The sequence below is a fragment of the Cricetulus griseus genome (genome assembly GCF_003668045.3).
Source record: "Cricetulus griseus strain 17A/GY chromosome 1 unlocalized genomic scaffold, alternate assembly CriGri-PICRH-1.0 chr1_1, whole genome shotgun sequence".
Taxonomy (NCBI): Eukaryota; Metazoa; Chordata; class Mammalia; order Rodentia; family Cricetidae; genus Cricetulus; species Cricetulus griseus.
Window position 1 is genome coordinate 60034312 of NW_023276807.1, and position 11024 is coordinate 60045335.

Here is an 11024-nt window from a genome sequence, read left to right on the forward strand (position 1 = left end):
AAGATACCACTTAGGGTAGATCTTGTAAACATTGTTAATCTATGTCCAGAACCAAAGCAAGTTATTGCAAACTCAAAAGTACTATTCATGTTGAGATTACACAGCCACCGTTGCACTTCTGTTGGAAGACTAACCACATTGTTTTGATCTGGCAGCAACTAGATCATTAAAGTCCCAAGAAATGGGAATATGTCTGTCTGGATCTTATCCATCTTTTTAACATGTGCCTTGTATAATTAAAATATAGGAGATATTTAACCAGTATTTACACAGTGCTTGGATTTCATTTATATTTAATTCGCTTTCTTGGTTCCTTTCTCAAATGAAGGATAGGTTGGGTTTTCCTGCAGATGACAAAATCAGGGTTCTATTGTCCTAAGTTCAGGACATCAGCCCATACTATTGTTGGAGCAAGAAGTGCTGTGAAGCCGTACGTGGTGGCACACACTTTTAACTGCAGCACTCAGGAGGCAGAGGCAGGAGGATCTCTGTGAGTTCAAGGCCAGCCTAGTCTACAAAGTTCCAGGACATCCAGAGCTACACAGAGAAACCCTGACCCCCACCCCCAAAAAATGTAAAATTTAGAAACCACAAAACACCTCAATACATAAATAAAGGATCCCACATTAGAAAGAAAGGAAGGAATAGACACAGTTAAAAATAAGCCACATTGGTCTTGTTTCCTCTTCTCCTCTCAGGATGTGGGCACACATCTTCAGGGCTAACATGTCGCTAAGATCCACAGAAACGGAAGTTTGCATTACAGAAGAAGATGTAGACAAACTGACAGAAATTAAGAATTGATGCCAATGTGTCAGACATGGTGGCCCTGGGATGACATCCATGCTGGCACATCTGGGCATATACATGAGTAGGGGCAACTCTGCAGAACTAGATATCCTACAAGCAGAAAGGAAGGAAGCTTTTCTGTGTCATGTTTAGCCAGTTGGTGACAGCTGTGCCATATTCAACCAGTTGGTGACAGCTAGTCTGGTTACAGGGGGGCTCAGGACTTATCCAAGTAACTGATACTGTACTGCAGTGGTAGAAGCTGGATTTGAGCAAAAATAGAGAGACAGCCACAGCATTTAGGAGATGGCTGTGAAATGTCTGCCAAATTACAGTCCTTAATAACTGAACTATATGTCATAACACATTGAAAATTGAAATGTACCAAAACTGGTTCGTGTGGTAGGAAGCTCCAGCCTTTATGAGGTATAGGGCTCCTAAAATGTAAAATCCTGCACACTTTTATTGAAATGCTTACTGAAATTCTCCCTCTATTTGGGATGTTAGTTCTTCAAATAAAAGAGTGACATTACAGAAAATGCAAAGTTTGGCTGAATGAATTCTGAGCAGGGTCAGACACAAATGTGAAATTCAAACACAGTGAAAAACTCTGACATGATATTTCCTCTAAAAATGTCTTTTGAGTACGGACATCTCATCTTTCAGAGAAAGCAAGGGAAGGCTGCCAAAAACAAACACAAACAGAAAGGAGGGGGAAGCCTGCAGAGTTTTGTTGAAACCAAAGGCTCTGAAAAACTCACAGCAAGAGTGGCAGACACCATGTTCTGTCCTGCTGAACCTGCCAATGTTTTGAGAATCCAAGTCTATGACGAAGGGAAGTCATAAGTGCAGATTTAAGTGCAAACACAGGACCCAGAACTGACATCCCCTGATCACTCTCTTCTTCAACCCAGAAAGTCTCCCTACAGCTCCATCCAGATTTCCTCTAAGGCATATGGAACCCTGTGTGTTAGGGGAATAGATGATCAGAGTGTGACCAGTGGCAGCAGGGTCTTCAAAGCTGAATGTGAATTTTACCCTCTAGGGAGCAACCCTGTGAGGAATCCCAGGCCAGTCCCTTGCCAGGTCCTACTGGGATGAACAGTGGACATTGGTCTGGCATCTTTCCATGCTACCTATATGATTGGGAAGCATGGCTATATTCTCCCCAACTGTAGCTCTTGCAGAGACTATACCATTAATGTTTTCTGGGGCTCAGAAAGAAAACAGATCTCAGAATTCTGTCACAGACTAGTGAGGAGGCTCCGTAGGTAAAGGTGCCCACCACCAAGACTGAATGCCTGTGTTTGATCAACAAGGCTCACACAGTGAAAGGACAAAACTTCAGATTGTCCTCTGACCTACACACACGCGCACGCGCGCGCACGCGCGCTTTCTCTCTCTCTCTCTCTCTCTCTCTCTCTCTCTCTCTCTCTCTCTCTCTCTCTCTCTCTCACACACACACACACACACACACACACACACACCGAGAGAGGAGAGAGAATAAACAAGTGTGATAATAAAATAAAAATATAGAATATTGGCACCTATAGTCCTCAGTTTAGAAGACCAAGGTGCCAACTCACTGGTACTATACTGAATGTGGTTTTTCATGGCACTAGGCGACAGGGCATCTTGTCCCTGGGACACATCCTTCCTTCTTCTGCCTGATTTACTAACTGCATCAGATCTTCGCTGCAACTCTGCAAATTTTACAGCAGTAAACCACCTAACTGCCCAGCTGTTCTAAAGGAAGAGAAGCCAGGGAGCAAGTAATGGCAAGAAGAAAAGCTGGGCTCTAGTAACCACCATGGATGCACCAAGCTCCAGACAGGCTTGCAGCCTCTCTATGCCTCCTGGCTGAAAATACAGTTCAGCAACTCCAGAGCATCCCCAAATACCAACCCCAGTATTGAGGACTTCCCAAAAGAAACACTGTGATTCCCACCAGCTCTCTCAGAGTCAACCCCATCTGCATAGTGGGATGTGTCTTCCCCTGCTGTACTTCTGCCCTTTGCCTGGTCTTCCTGAACATTTAGGACTGGTGGGTACCATAGCCCAGTGACAATGGTTTTGATGCTCTGCACACAGTGCAGGGGCCCAGACTGGAAACTCAAGTGATCCTCTGTAAGCAGATCCATTTCTGCTAATGGCTTGTGAATGTGCGTTCTGAGCCCGCTGCACCCCAGGCACATTACCAACCAACAAATGTGGCACACATAGGAATTCATCCGAACCCAGCAAAAATCACTTAGCTTAATCATGCCGCCCTGATTTAATTTTAACTTTTCATAAAGCGTGAGAGATGAGTGGGGTGTGCTTCGTGTCTTATAGATTACTGATGAGACTGGGCTCACATCTGTCTGTTTCATCTTTTTTTTAACAAGTTCCAAAATGAAGGGGGTTAGGAAAGGAAGTTGATGAATAACTAAGAGGAGGCAACACCTGCAAGATGTGCAACTGAAATGCAGAGGGGATTTTTTTTGCTTCTCTCGGGTGTTCAAATAGCCAGCAAGCACCTGGGGAATCCAAAAACAATAGCTTCATTTAATGGATCTGAGGCTATGGCTGTGGATATCCGCCAGGAAAGACCTGTGTGCACACAGGTGCCCATGCATGTACTCACACATGGACATACTTGTACAGAGAGAGAGAGAGAGAGAGAGAGAGAGAGAGAGACAGAGAGAGAGAGAGAGAGAGAGAGACAGAGAGACAGAGACAGAGAGAGAGAGAGAGAGAGAGAGAGAGAGAGAGAGAGAGAGGAAAGAAGAATGATAGACAGGAGATAGGTAGTAGATAGATAGATAGATAGATAGATAGATAGATAGATAGATAGATAGATAGATAGATAGGATAGGATAGATGATAGATGTAGACATACAAATGATACCCAGGATGTGTGAGAATTACTTAGGTAAAATAAAGAGTACAAGATCTTTCTAGCCCTTCCCCCATCTTCAAGACAAGAAAATCCCAGGCTTCTCTGATCCCTCAAGCTGCCCCATACTCTAAGGTCTGAATTCTGACTTTAACAAGATTGCAGTAGAGGTTATTTGCCCAAGGAAAGTTGTATGTGTGTCTCAGCCTCCAGAGCCCTGGGTTACAGATGGGCACCAGCAAATAGTGACTAACAAGCTTTGGAGAAACACCTGTCCATTCTCCCACTGAGATGCAAAGCCTCCCTGCTTTCTGGCTCTGCCACCAAATGGCCACCACATGTCACCCTTGAGCCTCTCTGTTGGAAAAGTACCATTACCCCATTACACCAAGCAGAAAGGTAACATGCAGGTCCCAGAACCCTACATGCCCAACCCTGACAACAGATCTTCTGCCTTGGGTACTGTTTCCTCAGCTCTCCTCTCAGGGCAGAAGACACAGCTTCTCACCTCTGACAGGAAAGTTTCAGTCATTCCAGTGACTGTGAGCAACTCCCCTTACCCCACAAAGACAAGTTGTGGCAGTTGGCTTTGCTCTCCTGACAAAACACCTGAGCTTTGTTTAGCTTAGACATGGAAAGATAGCTCTGCTGCCAGGTGCTCTGCTGTCGACTGGCTGTGTGCCTTAAGACTGAGGCAGAGAAGGATGTCACCACAGTCCTGGAGACTGGTGGACTAGGTAAATCACTTCAAAGCAGCAGACAGGATGGAGCAGGAAGGGGCAGTCCTCATGTCCCAAGGGCATAGGCCCAAGGAACTTTTCCTCCTGATAAATGTTCCCCCCTTTTTTAAATTTTGATTTTATTTTTTAGATGATAATATATTTACACAAGTTTTCCCTTTCTTCTCTCTAAATCCTCCCATATACCTCTCGGTGTTCTTTTTCAGATCCTTTTTAAATTAATTTTTGGCACATATATATAGATATATATTCCTAAATATAACCTGCTCAGTGTGTATAATGTGACTTGGTCATCCCTTGTTATAATATATGCTTACAGGACTGACAGTTCGGTATTGAGTTGGTGGGCTCATCCCTCTGGCGAGAACTGTTTCTCCCAATTTCCGAATTCTTTGATGCCTGTAGAACTTTGGATAGGGTTGAAGAGAGTGGGGGGAACTTTCACCCCACTCACTTTAGCATGTCTATTGCTATTGCCTGGTTCAACTCATGTTGGGAGTTGAGACGTTATGGGTGTCATTTCTGACATCACTAGGAGACAAGTTCTCACAGCAAATTCCCTGATCTCCTGGCTCTTATAGTCTTCCTGCCCCCTCTTCTACAGTGATCTCTGAGCCAAAGGTACAAGAGTATTTTGTAGATGTGTCCACTTAGACTGGGCTCCACAACTCTGAATTTTCATTGGTTGTTTTCTATAACTACCTCTGTCTGTTGCAAAGACAAGTTTATTTGATGCGGGTTGAAGACTAAATTGATCTGTGAATATAAGGACAAATGTTTAGATTGTAGTTAGAGATAGTAATGGTCTAGTAAAGTGATGGCTGTAGGTTCTTCTTTGGGATCCATGACTATTCACTGAGTAGTTAGCTAGGCTTCCAACATCAGATGTAGCTTCCCTCTTGATGAGTGGGTTATGAGTTCAATTAGAGAGCTGTTGGTTACCACCAAGATATGTTTGCCACTACTGCATGATGGTGTCATTGTGTCATGCTGGGCAACATTGTGGTTCATTGGTATAAGACAGTTGGTTGCTTCCCTCCTTTGGAAACTTGAGTGGTGCCTTCTGGTAACATCAAAGCTAGTCCTCAGGAAGAGGCATTCAGGTCAGTTCCTGCTCAGGAGACTTTGGACCCCATGTCTGAAGTGCATTATCTTCAGCTATAGTGACTTAACTTCCACCTAGAGAGAAACCAAGGACTATAGCACTGAGTTGTGTGTTTGGGGAGGCTCTTGGGCAACCCTGGACAACAACTCAAAACAATTCCTGTGTTTGATACTGGAGATTTCATTAGGAGGGTTTTGGCTCTAGGGAGGAGCTGATTAAGCCAGATGATAAAAGTTCATTTAAACTATATATGTATATTTACACAGGGAAATGTCTGTATAATTTAATTTTTAGTTAGTTAATGGTATGATTCTTGATGACTTTTTCAGACATCCTTACTATTGTTTTCCCCTTCCTTTGTATATATCTCCCCAATCAAAGATCCTCCATTTCTCCATTCTGCAAGCAGATCACTCATAGACTGCCATTTCCTCTCTTTTGCTTCCCTACCCTAGAAATGGTCCCTTTTACTTTCCTGGCTTCTGCAGTTACTCTAGGATGTATACTCACATCTAAAGATTTGGAGCTAGGAGGCTCTGAGAAAGAACATGCAACATTTGTCTTTCTGGGTCTGGGTTATATCACTCTGCATGATCTTTTCTAATTATGTCCATTTACCTGAAAAGTTTATGACTTCATTTTTCTTTACACCTACATAGTATTCCATATTCTGTATGTACCACATTTTCTTTATCCATTCTTCCACTGGAGGACATTTAGCTTGTTTCCATTTCCTTACTATTCTGAATAGAGCAGCAATGAACATGGCTGAGCAAGTAGCTGTGGAATAAGATGTCAATTCCTTTGTTGCATATGCCAAGGAGTGGTATATCTGGGTCATATGTCAGACTCATTTTTAGCTTTTTGAGAATTCTCCACACTGATTTCCATAATGGCTGAACTAGTTTGCAATCCTACCAACAAGGAATGAGAGTTGCCTCTCCCCTCACACCCTTTAATATTTGCTGTAGGTTGTTATATTGATCTTTGCCATTCTGACTGGGGTGAAATCTCAAAATTTCTCTGATTTGAATTTCCCTAATTGCTACGGACAATGAACATTTTTAATATATTTCTTAGCCATTTTTTCTTCATTTGACAACTCTTTCTTTTCATGTCCAGGGCCCATTTTTCCTTTTGTTGGTTGATCACTGTATTTTAAACTCTTTGGATTTTTTTGAGGTTCTTTTTTGGGAGGGTGCAGTGAACTTTATTGATTGTATTCAAGAGAGTAGGGCTCCCTAAGCCCCTCCTTATTCTGGGGGTCTGGGAAGGAAACTGTGAGGGAGAAGATCAGTGTTGGGGGTTGCTGGACAGAGACTGCTCAGCAGCCAGGGCATCTCTCTTGCTCAAGTCCTTGCTGGGGGTGGATGGTCCTTGGAGGCCATGTAGGCCATGAGGTCCACCACCCTGTTGCTGTAGCCAAATTCATTGTCATACCAGGAAAAGAGCTTTGCAAAGTTGTCATTGAGAGCAATGCCAGCCCCAGCAAAGGTGGAAGAGTGGGAAGCACTGTTGAAGTTTCAGGAGACAACCTGGTCCTTGATAGAGCTCAGGATGGCCTTCAATGGGCCCTTGGAGGCCTGCCTCACCACCTTCTTGATGTCTTCATACTTGGCAGCTTTCTCTAGGTGACATGTCAGATCTATGAGGGACACATTGGGAGTAGGAACATGGAAGGCCATGCCTATGAGCTTCCCTATTGGCTCTGGAATGACCTTGCCCACAGCTTTGGCAGTATCAGTGGATGCAGGGATGATATTCTGACCAGAACCACAACCATCATGCCACAGCTTCCCAGAAGGGCCATCCACAGTCTTCTGGTGGCAGTGATGGCATGAACTGTGGTCATGAGTCCTTCCACAATGCCAGTGTTGTCATGGATGACCTTGGCGGGGGGAGGGGGGATAAGCAGTTAGTAGTGCAGTACTGCAGGACGCATTGCTGACAATCTTGAGGGGGTTGTTGTCCTTCTCATGGTTCACATCCCATCACAAACATGGGGGCATCAGCAGAAGGGACAGAGATGATGGCCTTCTGGTCCCACCCTTCAAGTGGGCCCCAGCCAGTGTGTGTGTTATTTTCTTTGTTTCTTCCTTGCTGATTTCTGCTCTTATTCTTTGTTATTTCTTGCCATCACAGCAGGGTTTGGATTTGGTTTGTTCTTATTTTTTGAGAATTTTGAGTCACATTATTAAGCCATTTAGTTGTTCTCTTTTTGACTGTTTAATGTATGCACTTGGAGCTATAAATTTCCCTCAAATGACTGCCTTCAATGTGTTCCAGGGGTTTTATTTTTTTGTTTTGTGTTCTTGTTTTCATTTAGTTCCAAGAAAATTTTTTATTCCTTTCTTGATATCTTCTTTGACCCATCCATCATTATTAATGAGTTGTTTCATCTCCATAAGTTAGTGTATTTACTAGAGATGTTTTTGCTGCCAACTTTAAGTTGTATTGTATGCTTGTCAGATAGGACACAAGGAGTGACTGCAATCTTTGTAAATTGGTAAAGATTTATTGTGTGTCTCATGATATTGTCTATTTTGGAAAGGCTTCCCTGTGATCCTGGCTAGGATGTGTAGTCTTTAGTGTTTGTGTGGAATATTCTGTAAATATCTTCTAAGTCCATTTGATGTACTGTCAATTAATCTTGATGTTTCTTTGTTTAATTTTTGTCCAGGTGACCTGTCTGTTAAGAAAGTGGTGTACTGAAGTCACCTACTGTTAGTGAATTGATGTTAATATGTGTCTTTAATTCCAGTAGTAGACTTTTTCATGTAATTGGGCTTCCTATAATTTGGAACATACATGTTTAAGGTATGATTGTCTTCTTGGTTAACTCTTCCCTTAATTAGAATTAGGTATCCCTTTTTATCTCTTCTGATTAGTCTCAATTGAATATTTTCTCAGATATTAGGATGGCAATGCCTCCCTGCTCCCTGGTCCCATTTTATTGGGGTACTTTTGTCCACCCTTTTACTCTAAGACAGTACCTATCTTTAAAACTAAGATATTTTTCTTGTAGACAACAGATAGATTGGTTTCTATCTGTTATCTATCTATTGGTTCCATTCAGTTATCCTGAGTGTTTTGGAGAATTGAGGCTATTGATAGCTAAGATTATTATTGAAATGTGTGCTAATAGTGGTCATTGTGTTACTGACTTTTTGTGTTGTTATTTGCATTCTTAGTGGTATTTTGTATTTTAATAACTATTGCTCTTCTTTCTTCCTAGAGACTCCCTGCTTTGCTCACTACTCTCTTCAGCCCAAAGTCATGTTCCTTGTATTTGCTTTTTAGGTTTAGATTGTTGAATACAATTTTTTAGGCTGTTTATGTTGCAGAAAAGTTTTTCTTTGTCTTTCAATTATGTCAGATATCCCTGCTTGCTATATTATTCTATGTTGTCTGTTACATCTTTTAGGATGGGGAATGCATTGCTCCGGGCTCTTTTGGTTTTCAAAGTTTCCATTGAGAAACCAGCTGTTATTCTGATGTTATATGTAACTTGCCTTTTTTTTCTCTTGCAGCTTTCAATACACTTTCTTTGTTATGTATATTTAGTGTTTTAAAAATGCTATGTCTTGGGGACTTTAGTTTTATGGTCTCCTTTATTTGGTGTTGTTTCCTTTCACCAACTTCTGTCTTCCCCTTCTACAGTGGAGCAGCAAACTCTAGGGACAAGATTCCAAGAAGAGTCATCCTCCCATTGAGCAGGTGTTCTTAGGAAACACTACAAGCAATTCAGTGGCTGCAACTGTGTACACTGTGTACTGTGGTGATACAGCACCCAAAAGTTCCCCAATAAAATCTTTACAAATGACGCCAGATCTTTTCTTCATCAAACTAAGGGGGAAAAGGAGGGTGTTTTATCTGTTTTCTTTCACCTGTGAAAAAGGAACATAATACTATGATTTACAGTCAAACAGATCTGGACCTAAAACTTTGCTTGCCACTACTGCTCCTGAATTTGACTAAACTCCTTAGTTACTGTCTCAATTTTGCTCTGTACAATATGAAATGTATAAAATGAGATAACTGCAAAGCCACACCAGGGCAAACAATTTTACTTTCCTGACCTTCATGCCCAGGACAAAAATAGATACATGTTGTCAACAATGAGAAAATTTGTGTTGACTGTGTGTATAAGATTCTTCCTATGATACTTACAATGCCTGGTATGTAGGAGGTTGCCAAAAGCCAACTATTATTCTGTCAGTCTTGTTCTCTGTTGGAAGATTGGCACGTAAGCACCAGGTGAACTGCTCACACGCCTGACTAGCATGGAAGGGCCCTGGCCACCCGCTCTACCCCCACTGCAGCCCATCAGCTCTTTCTCCTGGAGTTTATTCCCTCATCTTTCTATCACCATCTTTGAACATCTCTACAATTCCTTGTAGGTGGTAGTTTCTGTCCTACAAATTGCTCCCAAGTAACCTCCCATACAGACACTTAAGATTAATTATAAATGCTCGGCCCATAGCTCAGGCTTGTTACTAGCTAACTCTTACATTCAGATTAACCCATATTACTTATCAATGCTTTGCCATGTAGCTTGGAATCCTTTCTCAGTATGACATGCCAATCTTGCTTTTCTCTGTGTCTGCTTGTGACTCCTCTGACTCTACCCTTTTTCCTCCCAGCATTCTCAGTTTGACTCCCCTGCCTAGCCTTATCCTGTTCAGCTATTGGCTAAGTCAGCTTCTTTATTGAACTAATTACAGCGACATATATTCACACAGTGAAGGAATATTCCACTGTCCCTCCATTTATGGCTGTGGGTACACCCCTCTAAAATTACTACAGGAGATCAAATATTCTATACCCCCAAAGATACTTCTTTGGTATATTTTGAGCTTCTTTCCCTGGGAAATATCAGACCTCGGATAATCTCTGAAAAGCTGGTCTTTTATAAAGCACTGTGCATGTCTAAAGTAAATCTACATTAGTAACTTGTCTGGATTGGGAAGGAGGTTGCTCTAGATAATCTTATTACCGGAGAAACCAGACAGGCATCCCTGTTTTTGTTTCCTCCTCTTGGGCTCCTAGAATTTATGTGACTGCTACCCTCAGAAGCCTTTTTGGAGCTCTAGATGTTTCTACCATCTCTAGTCGCATGCCCTTCTTTGTGAGATGCCTGCATGCGTGCATTTGATTAACATGGCTTTCTTCCCCTTGATCTGTACCTGTCAATCAGATTCACAGCTGAGTCAAAGAACCTGCATAGGGCCTTTTCCCCATGCCTGTCCACACACTATGTAAAAATCAAGAAGTATGGTTAATTACAGGAAGGCTGGTTTACCCCTGGAAATTACTTATTTATCCCATTTGTTATTTCTTGTACTGTGGAAGGTCTCTGTGAAATTCTTTTCCTATATACCATTTGTTCATCCAGACAGATAATAGATTTCTAGAGCCAAAGAACATCTCTTCATTTATTTTTTCCTTAAACATATAAACATCATAGGTGCTAAGAAAGAAAGAAAAATTAAACAGAGATGGCTCAGTCGGT

General features: G+C 42.0%; 1 pseudogene; it reads right to left on the reverse strand.

Moving 5' to 3' along the window:
* Window positions 1-6861: 6861 nt before the first annotated feature.
* LOC100758654 lies at window positions 6862-7400 on the reverse strand (annotated as a pseudogene).
* Window positions 7401-11024: the final 3624 nt, after the last annotated feature.